A 19,713-nucleotide genomic window follows, 5' to 3' on the forward strand; every position below is an offset into this window, starting at 1 on the left:
TCTTCACTCCATGTCCTCATGGCCAGAAAAGCCCAGAAAGAGGATAAGCCAGGTAGTCTTCTTAAGAAAAGACACAGGGCTCTGGGTAGAGAGCAATACCAGAGTGAAGGAACAGCACAGTGCTACTGCTCGTTTCTATTACCAGCTTCAGAAGGGAGGTGACAGAGAGCTGTGAAATCTCAGACAGCCAATGCCGAGAAAAACCCATCAACACATGTGCAACAGGGAGGGAGAGGCACCAAAGCTCATTTAAAGCTGCCTGGTTTAATACAACTTTGTAGGGGAAATGTTACATGAATTTTTACTTTTTTCCCCCACTTTCTTGCTTTGTAAATTCAAGATATGGAAAAGCCAAAGACATGGTTTTATCATGTGCTTTCTTGTTAGTCACAGACTATGAGGTTTGCTTTAGCTAAATGTTCTTAACACAAACATGCTTCAAATAGCAGCAAGAGACCGGACAGAGGGAAGGGAATAATTGGAAGAGAAATCTCAGGGGATCTTTTTTGGGCAGAGCAAATCAGTACACTCCCTGTGGTATAAGAAAAGCACAAGAGCATGTGTATATATATGTTTGGCCTCATTCATGTTGACTCCAGAGCATGTGTAAACATATACTGTGATGGAGAGTATGTGACCACTCCCTAGCCCTGTGGCCACAGGCAAATTATTTTGCTTCTATGAACCTCAGTATCTTTATTTGTACAAATGGCTATCATCCTTACCTTCACCCTGGTTTCATAAATTTGTTGAAAGGACCTAAAGACATCATGCTCATACTCCACCAAATTACAATGCTTTGCATATTATAGTGCTCAAATATTAGTGCCCTCTCATCTGCAAAGTATTATTATTAACAAGCATAGCATTTTTCTCAGACCACATAAATTATGAAGAAACTATCTTGGAGTAGGAAGAAACACATTTTTTTGTAAACCCAGACACTTTCTTGAAACATGCCTCCTACAACACCCATTCTCTTCTGATGTGGGTCCCCCTCCCTTCTACATAGGCAGGGCAAAATCAGGTGGTCACCAGAAAGAAAGTTCTACAGGAAAAGCTGGTTAATTGTCCAGTGCACTTCCAAATGCCAGTTCTCGGCCGGGCCAATCTGTTTTCTATCCAAAACCAGATACTTTTCAGATGAAATTTCATTCTGGTGCTGAATGAAACAAACAAGAGATCTTGACTTGAAATTCCTAATCAAATGTACACACACACACACACACACACACACACACACACACACACATGCACATGCACACACACACACCCTCTTAATATATGCCTGGAGATAGCTGTTTGTTTTGCATTTTTGGAAATGACCGTAAAATGTCAATAATAATCCCAGATATTTCTATAGGTCATTTTATCTCTGATCTGGAAGAAGACACACACACACACAGTGAGAGAGACAGAGAGAGATACACACATCAAGAAGAGAAGGGGACAGAATATTTGATCAGAAAAATTGAGAAAGAAGGGGACAGAATATTTGATCAGGAAGAATATGCATATGCCTTTATTGTGAAGAGGTTGGCAGCACTAGCTTCCCTCTGTGAGTATGCACAGATGATTCAGAATATTCATGAAGACCCAGGGCACTTTGCTTACAGTGCAACACTGTTTATGTAGAACTTAGATAGAAAAGGATCTGCAGATAAACAGAGTGTTAGGAGGGAAGAAAAAAATCAGTCCTTTTTTGCCCACTGCCAACTACCCACAGCCGCTACCAAAGGGTCCCTCTTTTCCAGACAAATGCACACATGCAAAATTCTGCTCACACTTTTATGGAATGTATCGCATTACAAATGGGTTTGTACCACATATGCAGGCTATATATAAAAACTTTGAAAAGGCGCGTGCCTCATTTTCAGGCAAAAATCAATGGCCTTACTTCTTAAAAAAATGGAAATTTATATTTAGCAAATAAAACACAAACTTAATGCACTTCTACTTAAATATACATATCAAAAAGGCTGCCGTTGTTGTTTGACTTGAAAAATAAGTTGAAATTATGGAGTGGTCTCTGATGGGGCCCAAGACAGGTCATCCAACCCGCTAATCCATTTTGACTTTTCATTTTGATAGTGAAAGTGCTAATAACTCTGATTTAAAAGGGAGTGCAGTACTAAACTTGGATCACAGTGTCCAGGGTTGCTTTGACAGAGAAGAGCAGATGAGGAACACCAGCTCTCTCTCACTGTTCCAGCTGGAATTCCTGTGGCAACACTTCATTCTCTTTAAGTCACTGAGCTCATTTTCCACCCCTGTTGTTCGTATTGTCAATGGAGGGTCACGAGTACCCCTTCTAGAGTCCAAATAGTTTGAACAGATGAGACCACCAAATGGGTTCTGCAGCACTTCCATGCCTCTGCAGACTTCCGTCTACAGAGACACAGGAGGCTCTGAGCTCTGGTACCACCCTGTGGGACACTTCCTCAGGAATGGAAATCGTGCACATTTGTTCTCAATCCCCACCTCCAGAGTGGGAGCCTGGCCAAAGATCTCGTGCGTGTAGGTGGAGGGGGGTGTTTTTTATTTTAACATTACCCACCATGGTGGACTTCAGGGCTCTGAATAGAAAGATCTACTCCATCTGTATATAGCCAGAAATATCTCCCAAGAGAAGCCTTGAATAAATTGCTTAGAGAGGGGACTTTTTTTTTTCCTACCAAAATTGAAAACATTGACCAAGACTCAACCGAGTACCTTAGAACCCACTCTTTGGAAAGGCCACAGGTTTCTGAACTCTTTTGTGGGCACTGTAGGTCAGAGGATAAGAATGGCAACCCTGGAGCCAACATACCTGGATATGAATCCTGACTCTTCGACTTCCTTTCTGTGAGACCACGGGCAAGTTACTTGATCTCTCTTTCCTTAGTTTCTGCCTTTGTAAAATGGGTAAAGTATATCTGCCTTATGGAGTTGTTGTGAGGGTAGGTGAGTGCTTAGAACCGTACAGGAGTCAGCTCTCAATAATTTTAGCTATTATACAGAAAGTAATTAATTTCCTATTCCCATAAGCTTTTCTTCTTTTGATCGTGGTTGGTTTTATTTGCAAAGGCAGTGAGTCAAGGTCTAGGCTTCACTGAAGAAGTCAAAAGCCTCCATGGCAACAGAGGAGCCTTTTACTGAGTTGTTGGCAGGGCTGCTGATAGCCAGGCAAGCTGATGCAGAAGGCGAGGAGTTAGGACGATGGGCGGAGCGTTTTGCTTCACCCAAACAGTAAACCAGGGGCTTTGCCAAGCAGCACAAGCTTTGCCAAGCTACATCTCAGAGTGCCCAGATTTTTCTTACAGTTGTTATTTTGCCTGGTAAAGAAAGTTTTCATTATTTCAAAGATGCCAATGCCTTTGCCCAATGCCACATTGTGATCCACGTTCTCAGCCCTGCTGCTCTGAGATGCGGGCCCTGGGGAATCTGCCAGGCTAGACCCTACTGCTTAGGCTGCTCTCATAGCAGCTCCCCTGGGGCTGGTCCAGATATCCCACCACAGAGTCCTCCTAGTGAGATCATGCAGGAATTCTGGCCTGGGACGGCCATTCCTGTATCCAGAGCTGAAACAGATCCATTAAAAGTGATCTTTTACTTCTTTGGTCAGTTTGCTGTGGCTGGGGGAAGTCAAACTCATGAACTCAAAATTACCTGTACACACAGGTTCCCGTATTGATTTATGAGGCTCCCTTTGCCATATGCTAAATTTGACTTTATCCTCACAGCACCTCCCTTATTACACAGTGAGGATTCAGGATGTGTGAGATGCACTTCAAATGAGAAGAGAGACATGAGAAAATACTGCCCTTCAGGTCCAGAGAGCTGGGTTTCATCCCCACCACTGTCACAGTGGCTGTGTGACCATGCCCAGGTCACCCCTTTTTTGACTACAGCCCTCTCACCTGAGGCACTCTGTGAGAGCATGAGACTGCTCTTTGAGGATGGAACACCGGTTTAGGATTTGACTGCCATCCAGGGTGTATCTAGAGGCAGAATGGCCTGAGAAAACCTATGAAGGCCAACCTTTGAAGGGACAGCAGTCACAGACATGGTCAGAAGGCTCAGGGTTGGGGGTGTGGGTGCTGGAGTCTGGGGGAGGGGGGATGGTGGAGTGTTATGGTATGGAGTGTGAGGGGGGAGTGTGCGTGAGAGTGAGCGAGATTGGGTGTATCATGTATGTGTATGTGAGAGAAATGGGGATGTGTGTGTGAGAAAAAAGGATGGGGAGGGGGAAGGTGCTGAGGTGGTAGAAGGAGAAGGACGGAAGGACAAGTGGGAGAGGGCAGAGGGAGAAAAGAGGAGGATAGAAGAGGGTCTGTGGAGTATGTAGGAAAGATGTGTGTGAGAGCATACTGTGAGAGAAAGAGGGAGACGGGGGAGACGGGAGAGAGGGAGGAAGGGCATAATCGAGGGAGGCAGAGAGATGGCAGTGTTGGTGAGTGTGCAGATGTGTGTGAGTGCATGTCTGCGTGTGGGTTTCTGCATGTGGGCTGGCTGTGTAGAGGCTGGAGTAGTATACACAGCCCCTGCCCACGCATTTCTCAGAAAAACCTCTCTGAGCTCCCTGGAGAGCATCGTTAGGGGCTTCGGGAAATTCTCCCCCCTGACTACCTCTAAAATAAGGCTGGCTTCTCAGAGTGTGAAGGCAGAGAATCAGGACCCTCCCCTGGGGTCCTGCCCCTCTTTTCAGGGCCAGGCTCGTGGGCTCTGGGTGTCTGGAAGTATGACACTAAGCTGGATGTGCCAGTCACACATTAGCTGGGGGTTCTCAGAGCAGCAAAACCTGTGAAGGCAGAAGCTAGAAGCGGACTCACCCTCTCTGCTCAAGGAAGAAGGATGCCATGATCTTTTTATAGCCCCAGGCCTGACAGTCTTCCCTGAAGGGACTTGAGGAATGGGATGTCAGAGTCAGAGGAGGTATAAGGTCAGCTTGAAAAATCTTGAAAGGAGATCGTAGTGGAAAGCTGGCTTTCAAGGCCTGGCATCCATTAATCCTTTTCCTGGTAAAAGTGTCTCTCTGCCTCCCCTCACCCCCAACTCTTGTTCTCTGGTGGGGCTGACCTCACTCCCAGCTTTAAGAATGGGTCTTGCTTGAATCAGGGTGTCTCCCCAGCCACAGCGATTAGGTGAGGAGGAGACAAGTGACCTCACATCAGACTCATGTTAGCCATACTGAGGACCTTTGTTCAGTATTGGGGAGGGAGGTGGTTTCTGAGGCTGAGTGGCTGAGACACGGAGGGGCCAGAGCTCTGGCAAGCCATCATCTTGCTATTGTAAGAAGTCTGAAACTGCAGCTCATCAGCAGAAAGCAACAGCAAAAGAACTGAGCCCTGAAGGTATAGTTTGAACTCTGAATCCAGTCATACCTGAATCCAGTCTACTCTTGAATGTCTTCGATTACATAAGCTAATATATCTTCCTTTTTCTTTAAGCCAGGTTGAGTTTTCTGTCACTGGTAATACATAGAGGCCTGGCTGAAACAGAGGGAAATGGGATTCCCAAACACCTACTGAGAATCTACAATGTCCTGGGCAGGAATAGCCACAGGTACCAGAGAAGGAGGTGACTAAACATGAGATTCCTATCCCTTAGGGACCTCTGGGCACTAGGGCAGGCAGATGTCTGAACAAAAATCCAAACTAGCAACAGATGTCCTTGTGCTACAAAGCAGGGGAGGTGGACAGCATTACTACAGAAGCCAAGATGGAAGGCCAAAGGCAAGACTGAGGAGTTAGGGTGTGGAGGTGCCATGGTGTAATAAACACCAGGTTTAGAGACAGACCAAGCTCTGAGTTCCGGCTCAGCCTCTCTTAGTCTCCATTTATTCACTTGCAAAAGGGAAATGGTAACAGTCTTGTTTCATAGGGTTGTGATAATTAAATAATCAGCTATTAATACCATCATTCTCAGCAAACTATCGCAAGGACAAAAAACCAAACACCGCATGTTCTCACTCATAGGTGGCAATTGAAACAATGAGAACACATGGACACAGGAAGGGGAACATCACACACCGGGGATTGTTGTGGGGTGGGGGGAGGGGGAGGGATAGCATTAGGAGATATACCTAATGCTGAATGACGAGTTAATGGGTGCAGCACACCAACATGGCACACATATACATATGTAACAAATCTGCACGTTGTGCATATATACCCTAAAACTTAAAGTATAATAATAATAAAAAAAAGACATTTCTTGAGCACCTATCATGTGCCACAAACTGTGGACAACAAGATGAGCAGAAAGAGAGGGAGCTAAATCCAGTGGGTTAAACATCACCGGATGGACATAAACTCGCTGGATAGCAGTCTGTGATGATGGAGTTGTGGCATGGAGGGGAGGTCTGAACAGCAGAATAAAATTGGGACATGTGAAGGGGGAGGGAAGGGGAAACTTTCCAGGCAGAGGAAATAGCATGTGCAAAGGCCTTGTGGTGGGAGTAACAGGAAAGTAGGAAAGACAGAGTGTCCCCCATTATGAAAAGAGAGAGGCGAGGGGAAACATACAGGTGGAAAAGCTGGTGGGCCAACCCTGCAGGCCTTCGTTGGATGTTATGGAGTTCTGTCTTTATCTCAAGAGCAGAGGAAAGCATAGATTATTGCCTCTGGATAGTTAGGAGTTTGAAGCAAATTGCTGTTGCTGGTTTTGCATCCAATTCTAATGGTGGTGTAGCTAGTCTGAGAACAGAGACTGGGAGAGAAGTAAACTATGACCAGCTTGGTGCCTCTCACTTCTGTTTGAAAAATGTTGAGACAAGAATGAGCCCAGGTAAATGTGCACTGCTATCCCAGTGTGGGAGCAGGAGCTGCTAGCTGGGAATGGTAGACTTGCTCCCAGGATCCCCTCACAGGGTAAACATACCTGATAGCAATAACTTAAGCATACCCTTAGAATGACCCTGCATAGCTGGGTCTGCATAGTTGGAACTGAATGTATGTTCCAACTAGGGAATCTGGGCATGATCATCCTGGAGATTCATTCCTTATCTATGAGGAACATCTGAGCCCCTGTTCGGTCCTGTGGAACACAGGCCATAGAGAGGATTGAGGTCTTGAGTTTTGAATTGAAGGAAGATTGCCAGGTGGCCGTTATTAAGGGGAGAGTGTTAAGTAAAAATGCTATATAAATTTCATGCTGTTTGCATGCAGTTGTGGTTTTTCTGCAAAAAGCCTGCAGCCACTGGGTCACTGGACTGTACATAAGGTGGGTATCTTGTCTAGCCCGATGACACTGAACTGTTTCTGTACATAAGTTGGTTCTCCTGTCCAGCCCATCACTACTGGGCTCTCTCTTCTGTATGTAAGCCCCCTAATAAAACCCTATGCTTGTTTGCTGGCTGTGGGTCTCTTCTTTGGCCTCTTGAACCTGATGCTTCCCTGAGGTTAACAGGGAGGGGTTCAGCACAACAGGGCCAGAGGTACCAGGACTAGGCTTCAGCTTCCTGGGAGATTCTGGGAGGGAGTCACTACTAAGTACAAATCTGTGATGTACCAAAGGACTTGGACCTCCTGGAACATGAAGCCCACTAGCAGACTAAACTCCTGTGATGGGAACACAGAAGACAGACTAGCTTCTGGAAGCTGGTGGTGGTAACCTCAAGTTTCCAGGTAATCTGAATGAGATGGTGGAAATATTTTGGATTTCAGAGCCAAATAAACTGTTTCAAATCCAAGCTCAGTGCCTTATTAGCTGGGTGACTTGGAGCAGGTAACGAACTTCTCTCATCTCCTACCATGTAAATAAGGGCCAATACCTACCTTGTTGACTTTCTGGGGATTTGTTGAACTAATGTATATGACATACTTAGCACCCAGGAAGTGTACCATGACTTTAAGAACCTTCACCTTCCCTTCACAGGGTTCTGGTGACCAACCTGAGCCACATGTTAAAAGAGCAAGTTAAAGAGTTAAAAGCCACATGTTAAAAGTTAATAGACAGTCCCAAGCACTGCCAAAACCTTCCCAGAGTAAAGCCCTGGATTTTTCCTGAATGCCCCTCCATCAGCTTAAGGACTTGCCTGGTGAAGACAAAGTTCACCTGGGAGAGGGATTTGGGGAGGCATAGCTATCCCTTACAGTGTGGGTGAGTGACAGCCCTTTCTGGCAGTTGCTGTCATCAGGGAAAGGGAGGGAGCCCAGGAAGCATGCAAAACAGCCAGGAAGACATCTTGGGGGCTTTAGGGTGCTGACCATGAACAAGCAGCACAAACTCTAGGCAGGTTCTCTGAATCAAGATTTAGTGGCAGCTTCAAAAGCTCAAGGGCTGACTTAGAGCTCCAGATGTACCTCCCTTCACAGTCATCCAGTGTGAGGGGCTCTGTGTCTTCAGAATGAGCACAGACTGGCAGGTTGGGGAAAAAGAAGGTAAACACACACTGCACAAGAGACTTCAGGACAGAGTCCATTTCAAGGCTCACAGAGCCTCTGACAAGCAATTTATAGCTTGTGAAATGTATTCTAATGTGTCTGTTTGCAATATCATCTCTTTCCATGCAAATTCAATACTTGGCACCATTACCAGGGAGTAGAAAATGAAGACTTCTTTGGGCAGTTTTAGTACAGGAATGCTCCTTCTGGGAGGTTCTGGGAAGAAGAAGAGATAATTGAGAAAGAGCATTTATCTTGTTTGAATTCTCCCTCAACCCACCTGGCCCCTGATGCCGCTTGGACAAGAATCCTGCAGTCTAATTTGTAGATCAAATGCATTATTAGATGTGAGAATTAGAAGTGACAAGCAAAACACCCTGTTGCCATGATGCGAATACTCATTAAGCCATTCCTGTCTAGTATTTCAGATACAACACAAGCCAGCTAAGAATATACTCAGCAAGTGTCTGCAAAAGTATATGCTTTGTATGTGCTTATTATTTCAAAAGTATGTGCTTAGTATTTCAATTAGAAATAGGAGGAGGTCTGGGGTGTTTGTGATTTACCACATGACCATTAAATTTACTATTGTAGAGAAATACCATGTTCTTTAATTTTAAAAAAGTGGCTAGTACTAGAAGGAAAGGTTTTACTAAGGTGAAGCATCTGGTCAGGAAACCCAAAATGTGGGTCTCAGCCTCATAGCCAGACCCTCTTCTACTCTACCCTCTCAGTTAATAGTTGACCCCTTCAGTGGCTCAGCTGGGGATAATCCCAGGAGAACAAGTCAGTGGGCCCAATCAAGGCTCGAATGAAGGCTCCAGAGTCATAAAGGAGTGGTGAACACGGAAGGGGCCTTCAGCTGGCTCAGCTCTCTGATGCGCAGAGGCCTACTTCCTGCTGAGGGCTACTGTCTTCCTATGGTAGGTGCCACATGTGCTCGCTTGCCTGGAAGCACACATATGGACCTCCTGAAGTCCACACCCGAGAAACCATGACTGAAAGAAAGAAAGGGCATCCTCTGCTTCTTGAAGATCCACCTCTGTTCCACCTGCATGTTGGAGGAGACAGCCTACTTAAGGTTCCACAGCCCACCACACTACAATACAACTCAACACTGTATGTCCTCGATACCCATGCACGAAACATACACCAAGTAGAAGTAGGACACTACTGTTGAGGAAAGGAAGGCACAGAAACACGTGCCACATAAAATGTCAGCATTTACTGGCCTTTTATTTCTGAAAGATATTCTGAGATAGTCCTGGGCAGAGAAATGCATAAGCCAGGAGGTTTGTTACACAATCAGTTAAAAGTGAATGAAGCCGGTCATCTGAGTTAGGGTTTCCTTTCTTAAAACTGAACCCTATGCTATAATGCTTCCAGCTGACTTGCTCTTAGAGGCTAGTAGTCATCCTTCAGCAGAAATGATGATAGGTAAAAATCTAGCTGGCCAACAAGGAATGAGGGTTTTTTCAAGGACTTGAGCCTCACACCCCATACCAGATGGTCACTTCTCATATGCAAAGGCAAACTCCCCCACTGCCCCTTCCTTTCCTCTTTTTCCCAACTGTCTTAGGGAGTCCTGATGCTCTCCAATTCCAAGGGCATGGAATGCCCGAACACAATCATACCCTTCACAACTTTGGTGAATTTCAGCACAGAGCACCTGTCTAGCTCCTCACCAGCCAGCACCTGGACCTCTGAGAAATGTGTCACAGGGCTCCGTGATCATCATCATCTTCACAGGTGAGGCCCAGAAAGATCAGGGATTCTGTACAAGGTCTCAAAGCTCACCAGGCAAGAAAAAATGAACAGAAATAAAACTGAATATGTTGATTACTCTTTATTATTATTATTATTATTATTATACTTTAAGTTTTAGGGTACATGCACACAATGTGCAGGTTACATACGTATACATGTGCCATGTTGGTGTGCTGCACCAATTAACTCGTCATTTAGCATTAGGTATATCTCCTAATGCTATCCCTCCCCACTCCCCCCACACCACAACAGTCCCCAGAGTGTGATGTTCCCCTTCCTGTGTCCATGTGTTCTCATTGTTCAATTCCCACCTATGAGTGAGAACATGTGGTGTTTGGTTTTTTGTCCTTGCGATAGTTTACTGAGAATGATGATTTCCAGTTTCATCCATGTCCCTACAAAGGACATGAACTCATCCTTTTTTATGGCTGCATAGTATTCCATGGTGTATATGTGACACATTTTCTTAATCCAGTCTATCGTTGTTGGACATTTGGGTTGGTTCCAAGTCTTTGCTATTGTGAATAGTGCCGCAATAAACATACATGTGCATGTGTCTTTATAGCAGCATGATTTATTATCCTTTGGGTATATATCCAGTAATGGGATAGCTAGGTCAAATGGCATTTCTAGTTCTAGATCCCTGAGGAATTGCCACACTGACTTCCACAATGGTTGAACTAGTTTATAGTCCCACCAACAGTGTAAAAGTGTTCCTATTTCTCCACATCCTGTCCAGCACCTGTTGTTTCCTGACTTTTTAATGATTGCCATTCTAACTGGTGTGAGATGGTATCTCATTGTGGTTTTGATTTGCATTTCTCTGATGGCCAGTGATGATGAGCATTTTTTCATGTGTTTTTTGGCTGCATAAATGTTTTCTTTTGAGAAGTGTCGTTCATGTCTTTGCCCACTTTTTGATGGGGTTGTTTGTTTTTTTCTTGTAAACTTGTTTGAGTTCATTGTAGATTCTGGATATTAGCCCTTTGTCAGATGAGTAGGTTGCAAAAATTTTCTCCCATTCTGTAGGTTGCCTATTCACTCTGATGGTAGTTTCTTTTGCTGTGCAGAAGCTCTTTAGCTTAATTAGATCCTATTTGTCAATTTTGGCTTTTGTTGCCATTGCTTTTGGTGTTTTAGACATGAAGTCCTTGCCCATGCCTATGTCCTGAATGGTATTGCCTAGGTTTCCTTCTAGGGTTTTTATGGTTTTAGGTCTAACTTGTAAGTCTTTAATCCATCTTGAATTAATTTTTGTATAAGGTGTAAGGAAGGGATCCAGTTTCAGCTTTCTACATATGGCTAGCCAGTTTTCCCAGCATCATTTATTAAATAGGGAATCCTTCCCCATTGCTTGTTTTTGTCAGGTTTGTCAAAGATCAGATAGTTGTAGATATGCGGTGTTATTTCTGAGGGCTCTGTTCTGTTCCATTGATCTATATCTCTGTTTTGGTACCAGTACCATGCTGTTTTGTTTACTGTAGCCTTGTAGTATAGTTTGAAGTCAGGTAGTGTGATGCCTCCAGCTTTGTTCTGTTGGCTTAGGATTGACTTGGTGATGCGGGCTCTTTTTTGGTTCCATATGAACTTTAAAGTAGATTTTTCCAATTCTGTGAAGAAAGACATTGGTAGCTTGATGGGGATGGCATTGAATCTATAAATTACCTTGGGCAGTATGGCCATTTTCACGATATTGATTCTTTCTACCCATGAGCATGGAATGTTCTTCCATTTGTTTGTATCCTCTTTTATTTCATTGAGCAGTGGTTTGTAGTTCTCCTTGAAGAGGTCCTTCACATCCCTTGTAAGTTGGATTCCTAGGTATTTTATTCTCTTTGAAGCAATTGTGAATGGGAGTTCACTCATGATTTGGCTCTCCGTTTGTCTGTTACTGGTGTACAAGAATTCTTGTGATTTTTGTACATTGATTTTGTATCCTGAGACTTTGCTGAAGTTGCTTATCAGCTTAAGGAGATTTTGGGCTGAGACAATGGGGTTTTCTAGATATACAATCATGTCATCTGCAAACAGGGACAATTTGACTTCCTCTTTTCCTAATTGAATACGCTTTATTTCCTTCTCCTGCCTAATTGCCCTGGCCAGAACTTCCAACACTATGTTGAATAGGAGTGATGAGAGAGGGCATCCCTGTCTTGTGCCCATTTTCAAAGGAAATGTTTGCAGTTTTTGCCCATTCAGTATGATATTGGCTGTGGGTTTGTCATAGATAGCTCTTATTATTTTGAGATACATCCCATCAATACCTAATTTATTGAGAGTTTTTAGCATGAAGAGTTGTTGAATTTTGTCAAAGGCCTTTTCTGCATCTATTGAGATAATCATGTGGTTTTTGTCTTTGGTTCTGTTTATGTGCTGGATTACATTTATTGATTTGTGTATGCTGAACCAGCCTTACATCCCAGGGATGAAGCCCACTTGATCATGGTGGATAAGCTTTTTGAAGTGCTGCTGGATTTGGTTTGCCCCTATTTTATTGAGGATTTTTGCATCAGTGTTCACCAAGGATATTGGTCTAAAGTTCTGTTTTTCGGTTGTGTCTCTGCCAGGCTTTGGTATCAGGATGATGGTGGCCTCATAAAATGAGTTAGGGAGGATTCCCTCTTTGTCTATTGATTGGAATAGTTTCAGAAGTAATGGTACCAGCTCCTCCTTGTACCTCTGGTAGAATTTGGCTGTGAATCAGTCTGGTCCTGGACTCTTTTTGGTTGGTAAGCTATTGATTATTGCCACAATTTCAGAGCCTGTTATTGGTCTATTCAGAGATTCAACTTCTTCCTGGTTTGGTCTTGGGAGGGTGTATGTGTGGAGGAATTTATGCATTTCTTCTAAATTTTCTAGTTTATTTGCGTAGAGGTGTTTGTAGTATTCTCTGATGGTAGTTTGTATTTCTGTGGGATCGGTGCTGATATCCCCTTTATCATTTTTTATTGTGTCTATTTGATTCTTCTGTCTTTTCTTATTAGTCTTGCTAGTGGTCTATCAATTTTGTTGATCTTTTCAAAAAACCAGCTCCTGGGTTCATTAATTTTTTGAAGGGTTTTTTGTGTCCTATTTCCTTCAGTTCTGCTCTGATTTTAGTTATTTCTTGCCTTCTGCTAGCTTTTGAATGTGTTTGCTCTTGCTTCTCTAGTGCTTTTAATTGTGATGTTAGGGTGTCAATTTTGGATCTTTCCTGCTTTCTCTTGTGGGCATTTAGTGCTATAAATTTCCCTCTACACACTGCTTTGAATGTGTCCCAGAGATTCTGGTATGTTGCGTCTTTGTTCTCATTGGTTTCAAAGAACATCTTTATTTCTGCCTTCATTTCATTATGTACCCAGTAGTCATTCAGGAGCAGGTTGTTCAGTTTCCATGTAGTTGAGCAGTTTTGAGTGAGTTTCTTAATCCTGAGTTCTAGTTTGATTGCACTGTGGTCTGAGAGACAGTTTGTTATAATTTCTGTTCTTTTACATTTGCTGAGGAGAGCTTTACTTCCAACTATGTGGTCAATTTTGGAATAGGTGTGGTGTGGTGCTGAAAAAAATGTATATTCTGTTGATTTGTGGTGGAGAGTTCTGTAGATGTCTATTACGTCCGTTTGGTGCAGAGCTGAGTCAATTCCTGGGTATCCTTGTTAACTTTCTGTCTCGTTGATCTGTCTAATATTGACAGTGGGGTGTTAAAGTCTCTCATTATTATTGTGTGGGAGTCTAAGTCTCTTTGTAGGTCACTCAGGACTTGCTTTATGAATCTGGGTGCTCGTGTATTGGGTGCATATATATTTAGGAGAGTTAGTTCTTCTTGTTGAATTGATCCCTTTACCATTATGTAATGGCCTTCTTTGTCTCTTTTGATCTTTGTTGGTTTAAAGTCTGTTTTGTCAGAGAATAGGATTGCAACCCCTGCCTTTTTTTGTTTTCCATTTGCTTGGTAGGTCTTCCTCCATCCTTTTATTTTGAGTCTATGTGTGTCTCTGCACATGAGATGGGTTTCCTGAATACAGCACACTGATGGGTCTTGACTCTTTATCCAATTTGCCAGTCTGTGTCTTTTAATTGGAGCGTTTAGCCCATTTACATTTAAGGTTAATATTGTTATGTGTGAATTTGATCCTGTCATTATGATGTTAGCTGGTTATTTTGCTTGTTAGTTGATGCAGTTTCTTCCTAGCCTCGATGGTCTTTACAATTTGGCATGATTTTGCAGTGGCTGGTACTGGTTGTTCCTTTCCATGTTTAGCACTTCCTTCAGGAGCTCTTTTAGGGCAGGCCTGGTGGTGACAAAATCACTCAGCATTTGCTTGTCTGTAAAGTATTTTATTTCTCCTTCACTTATGAAGCTTAGTTTGGCTGGATATGAAATTCTGGGTTGAAAATTCTTTACTTTAAGAATGTTGAATATTGGCCCCCACTCTCTTCTGGCTTGTAGAGTTTCTGCCGAAAGATCCGCTGTTAGTCTGATGGGCTTCCCTTTGTGGGTAATCTGACCTTTCTCTCTGGCTTCCCTGAATATTTTTTCCTTCATTTCAACTTTGGAGAATCTGACAATTATGTGTCTTGGAGTTGCTCTTCTCAAGGAGTATCTTTGTGGCATTCTCTGTATTTCCTGAATCTGAATGTTGGCCTGCCTTGCTAGACTGGGGAAGTTCTCCTGGATAATATCCTGCAGAGTGTTTTCCAACTTGGTTCCATTGTCCCCGTCACTTTCAGATACACCAATCAGACATAGATTTGGTCTTTTCACATAGTCCCATATTTCTTGGAGGCTTTGTTCATTTCTTTTTATTCTTTTTTCTCTAAACTTCCCTTCTCACTTTGTTTCATTCATTTCATCTTCCATCACTGATACCCTTTCTTCCAGTTGATCGCATCAGCTATTGAGGCTTCTGCATTCTTCATGTAGTTCTCGAGCCTTGGCTTTCAGCTCCATCATCTCCTTTAAGCACTTCTCTGTATTGGTTATTCTAGTTATACATTCGTCTAAATTTTTTTCAAAGTTTTTAACTTCTTTGCCTTTGGTTTGAATTTCCTCCTGTAGCTCGGAGTAGCTTGATCATCTGAAGCCTTCTTCTCTCAACTTATCAAAGTCATTCTCCATCCAGCTTTGTTCCGTTGCTAGTGAGGAACTGCATTCCTTTGGAGGAGGAGAGGCGCTCTGCTTTTTAGAGTTTCCAGTTTTTCTGCTCTGTTTTTTCCCCATCTTTGTGGTTTTATCTACTTTTGGTCTTTGATGATGGTGATGTACAGATGGGTTTTTGGTGTGGATGTCCTTTCTGTTTGTTAGTTTTCCTTCTAACAGACAGGACCCTCAGCTGCAGGTCTGTTGGAGTTTGCTAGAGGTCAACTCCAGACGCTGTTTGCCTGGGTCTCAGCAGCGGTGGCTGCGGAACAGCGGATTTTCATGAACCGCGAATGCTGCTGTCTGATTGTTCCTCTGGAAGTTTTGTCTCAGAGGAGTACCCGGCTGTGTGAGGTGTCAGTCTGCCCCTACTTGGGGGTGCCTCCCAGTTAGGCTGCTCGGGGTCAGGGTTCAGGGACGCACTTCAGGAGGCAGTCTGCCCGTTCTCAGATCTCCAGCTGCATGCTGGGAGAACCACTGCTCTCTTCAAAGCTGTCAGACAAGGACATTTAAGTCTGCAGAGGTTACTGCTATCTTTTTGTTTGTCTGTGCCCTGCCCCAAGAGGTGGAGCCTACAGAGGCAGGCAGGCCTCCTTGAGCTGTGGTGGGCTCCACCCAGTTTGAGCTTCCTGGCTGCTTTGTTTACCTAAGCAAGCCTGGGCAATGGTGGGCACCCCTCCCCCAGCCTCGCTGCCACTTTGCAGTTTGATCTCAGACTGCTGTGCTAGCAATCATCGAGACTCCGTAGGTGTAGGACCCTCTGAGCCAGGTGTGGGATATAATCTCCTGGTGTGCCATTTTTTAAGCCCGTTGGAAAAGCGCAGTATTAGGGTGGGAGTGACCCGATTTTCCAGGTGCTGTCTGTCACCCCTTTCTTTGACTAGGAAAGGGAACTCCCTGACCCCTTGCGCTTCCCGAGTGAGGCAATGCCTTGCCCTGCTTCGGCTCGCACACGGTGCGCTGCACCCACTCTCTTGCGCCCACTGTCTGGCACTCCCTAGTGAGATGAACCCGATACCTCAGATGGAAATGCAGAAATCACCCATCTTCTGCGTTGCTCAAGCTGGGAGCTGTAGACCGGAGCGGTTCCTATTTGGCCATCTTGGCTCCACTGATTATTCTTGATGAAATTTTGAATGCAACAAGTATTCATGAAGTGTTTTTCAGCATCCAGTAACACCATACTAGATACAATAACTCATAAGAGAGACTTTCCCAAGGTCATAAATAAAAGGATTGAGAGAAGCACTTTTATATTATTAGTAGAGGTATATGCAGTGTAGGGTGTGACTTTGCTTGACCTTTTCCCACTGAAACAGACTCACAGGCTTTTGCATTATCCAATTTACCTTGGCCTAAAGACTCCGTATGTAATTTTGGAGAGGAAAATAGAAATCTATAGAAAATGGTTTTTAAGGAAGCAAATGCAATTCTGCATGAACGATCCATTGCCAAGGCCATTAAAATATAAAAAGCCAGCAACATCCAACAGAGAGAGGCCCTTCCCTTGGAACAAACATATAAAAGCTTTATGATAATATTTTTGTAAACCTCAGAAAACCATTCTATAAAATCTCATGTCTCCTTTTTGCCTTTGTTTGGTTTTGGCTCTTACTTGAGTTAATTTTTTTGCATCTCAGACAAATCCAGTAAACACTTCTAGCATTTAGGCACAGCCTATCTAGGACTCCAGTTCCACTGCTATGTGACTACTCTCCTGTCTCACGCCTAGAAGAACCTGCATGGAAAGCCGCCAAGCTTAAAGATGGCTTCAAGGGTTGTAAATGAAAAAGGATGATGTTCTAACAGCCTCTGTAAGCATCAATTTCTTCAGGTACAAAATTGAAATAATGGCTCCACACACCTCATGGATAGTTGAAAGCTTAAAATAACATAATGCGCGCAAAAATGCTCCTTAAACTTAAGTGCTTAGTAAGGAAAGACTGAATACTTCTTAATAACTAAGAGTCCAGTTTTGGATTAAGTTGGCAGTCAGATACCTACTTTCCCCATCCAACCCTTTCTCCTGTCACCTAGTGTCTCCTGTCACCACAGAAGAGTAGTCATATAGCAGTAAAACTGGAGTCCTAGGTGTGCTGTACACCAGAGGGATCCCAGGCCCTCACATCCATGCATCATCCACCCTGTAAGCTGCTACTTTCTGGGACCACCTCCCTGGGAATGACACCAGCATTACGCAGGTGCCCAAGCTGCAATCACTCCTGACTCCTCCCTCCCCTACACCCTCCACATGCCTAGATCTTTCTCTATCTGTGTCTTACCATTCCTCTGGTTACCACCAAGGCCAAGTCCTCATCCCCTGCCATGGATCACTACAGTGGCCTCCTTCCTGACTTTCTGCCTCCAGCCAGCAGCCAGAGTCATTGTCTCAAAAACACGAATCTGAGCATGCCAGCCTCTGCCAAAAATACCTAATGGCTGTCCTCTGTTCTCAAGATAATCCTACTCCCTACCAGGGCTGAGAAAGCCCTCTGGGGCTGGGCCCTGCACTTCTTCACAGCCACAGGCTCCAGCCACAGAGATGGGCTCTGGTTTCCTGGCTCACATACCTAAGGGCCTCTGCACTGCCTGCTGGGTAACCTCCCAGCACCAGCACTAGCTCTGTAGGGTTGGGGCTGATGGTTTTCTGTCTCCCATACTAGACTCTGAGGTCCTGAAGGGTAGGAGCCTCATCTATTCAGGTCTGTGTCTTTAACTCAAGCATGGTACCTGGCACAGAGCAGGCACTGGGCCAATATCAGCTGGATGAATGAATAAAAGCTGATTAACATTCAGGATATATTAGGGTAACAATTCCTGGTTTTCCAGTAATGGAGAGATCCACAACTCTGTTCCTCATAGTTGTATTGACTGATCCTTCAGCTTATGTTCTTAGCTCTAGTCCTGCTCTAGGTTCTGAACCAGTTCTGACTAAAATAAGGAGTTCAGGTTCCCAAGAACCACAACCATCTGAACAAATGAGAAAAAAATTATGAGGTTTGGAGACTAGTAAAGACTGATGAGTTCCAACATCTGTCCCCCCTCCCCTCCTACCCCTACTTGTTGCCAATCAAACCAGGTGCCAAAAGCCTTGGGGACCCCTGCTGTCTTCCCACAGCATCACTGCTTATTGGCTCCCAGGTCAACCAGCCCTTGGCCTGGGTCTTGTTCTTCGTGGCTGCCCACCTTTTTCTGCACAGAGCCTGGCACTTCTGCCAGCCTCCTTCCTGGTGACTGGGTCTTGCTCCCTCTCCTTTTTATAGCATAGGGTATCCTGTCTGTCCCCACTTACAAACACAAGACAATGGTGTAGTGAGGCACAGGCATCTTTGTGCCCCAGCAGTGGCACCCCTACCTCCAGCTGGTCACAGAAAAAGTGATAATCCCTAGTGCAGTCTCCAATCTGAATCTTCCTGTTGTTTCTTGGAAACACCCTGCTCCACCCCGTTCCACCCCAGTCAGTGGTATGCTGAAGCAGACTCGTTCTGGATCCAGAGAGCTCTCTGTGTACATTTTTTCCCAACTCTGCATTCAGTGATGACATGTTGGCAGCTTAACAATGTACAAGGTAGTAGTATTTACAAAGTGGAAATTGGCAAACACTACAAATCAAAGCTTTCTTTTCCCCTGGAGAACTAGTTAAACATTGGCTACCATGCCACTGATCACAGACTAGCCCTCTTGCTTTGGCTTCTTAACCTATTACATTCACACTGGATAAATTCCCTCTGTAATAGAACTAAAGCCTGGTTTCTCATAACATGCTCCCTTCTTGAAGCAGACATTTCAGTTTGTATTCTTTGTTCTGTTGATCTACTTATCCATCTCACTTCCCAGTGATAACAATAACAACAACAGCAACAATAATAGGTAACATGTATCAGTGCTTACTCCTGTCCAGGTGCAGGGCTGAGCCCCTTGCATGTGCCTCTCACTGAATTTCATCCACAGCCCTATGAGGCTGGGGCTGTTACACTCATCTGACTAAGGAGAAAGTGTGGCTTTGGAGCTTTGTCCAAGGGCAGATGGGGCTGGTATCAGAATCCACACTAACTCAGCCACACCACTTCCTCATGATAGCCACACTAGGTTGCTTGCCCCACTTATTCTTGGGACCTCTCTCCAAGGGGACAATCATATCTTCGTGCATGTCCAGCAACAGTTGCTGTGATAATATGTTCATCCATGTAGCAGTGGCATGAGAGGAGTTAACTGATACTGCCTTCTGGCATATTATGAATTCCCCAATCACCCCCCAGCATTGTCCTGGTCATAGGGCATGGCGCTGGCTTCCCTTGTTCCTACCCCAGAGCTCTGAATGCCAACCAGCCTCAGTGCCCACCCCGAGATCCGCTTGCTGCTATCTACTACCTGCTGGAATGTAGGGGGCCATGGCTGTCAAAATCTCTTCTCTGAACCCAGTTCTGGAAATCGGGAGCACCCACCATTCATTAGAGGTCCC

At 44.4% G+C, this 19,713-nt stretch overlaps 1 protein-coding gene across 2 annotated transcripts in view; it reads right to left on the reverse strand.

Moving 5' to 3' along the window:
- The window catches only part of MYRIP (myosin VIIA and Rab interacting protein), a 475,698-nt gene that overhangs the window by 165,785 nt on the left and 290,200 nt on the right, over positions 1-19,713 (reverse strand). The window lies entirely within an intron of this gene.

This window comes from Hylobates moloch, unplaced genomic scaffold (genome assembly GCF_009828535.3).
Source record: "Hylobates moloch isolate HMO894 unplaced genomic scaffold, HMol_V3 SCAFFOLD_8, whole genome shotgun sequence".
Taxonomy (NCBI): domain Eukaryota; kingdom Metazoa; phylum Chordata; class Mammalia; order Primates; family Hylobatidae; genus Hylobates; species Hylobates moloch.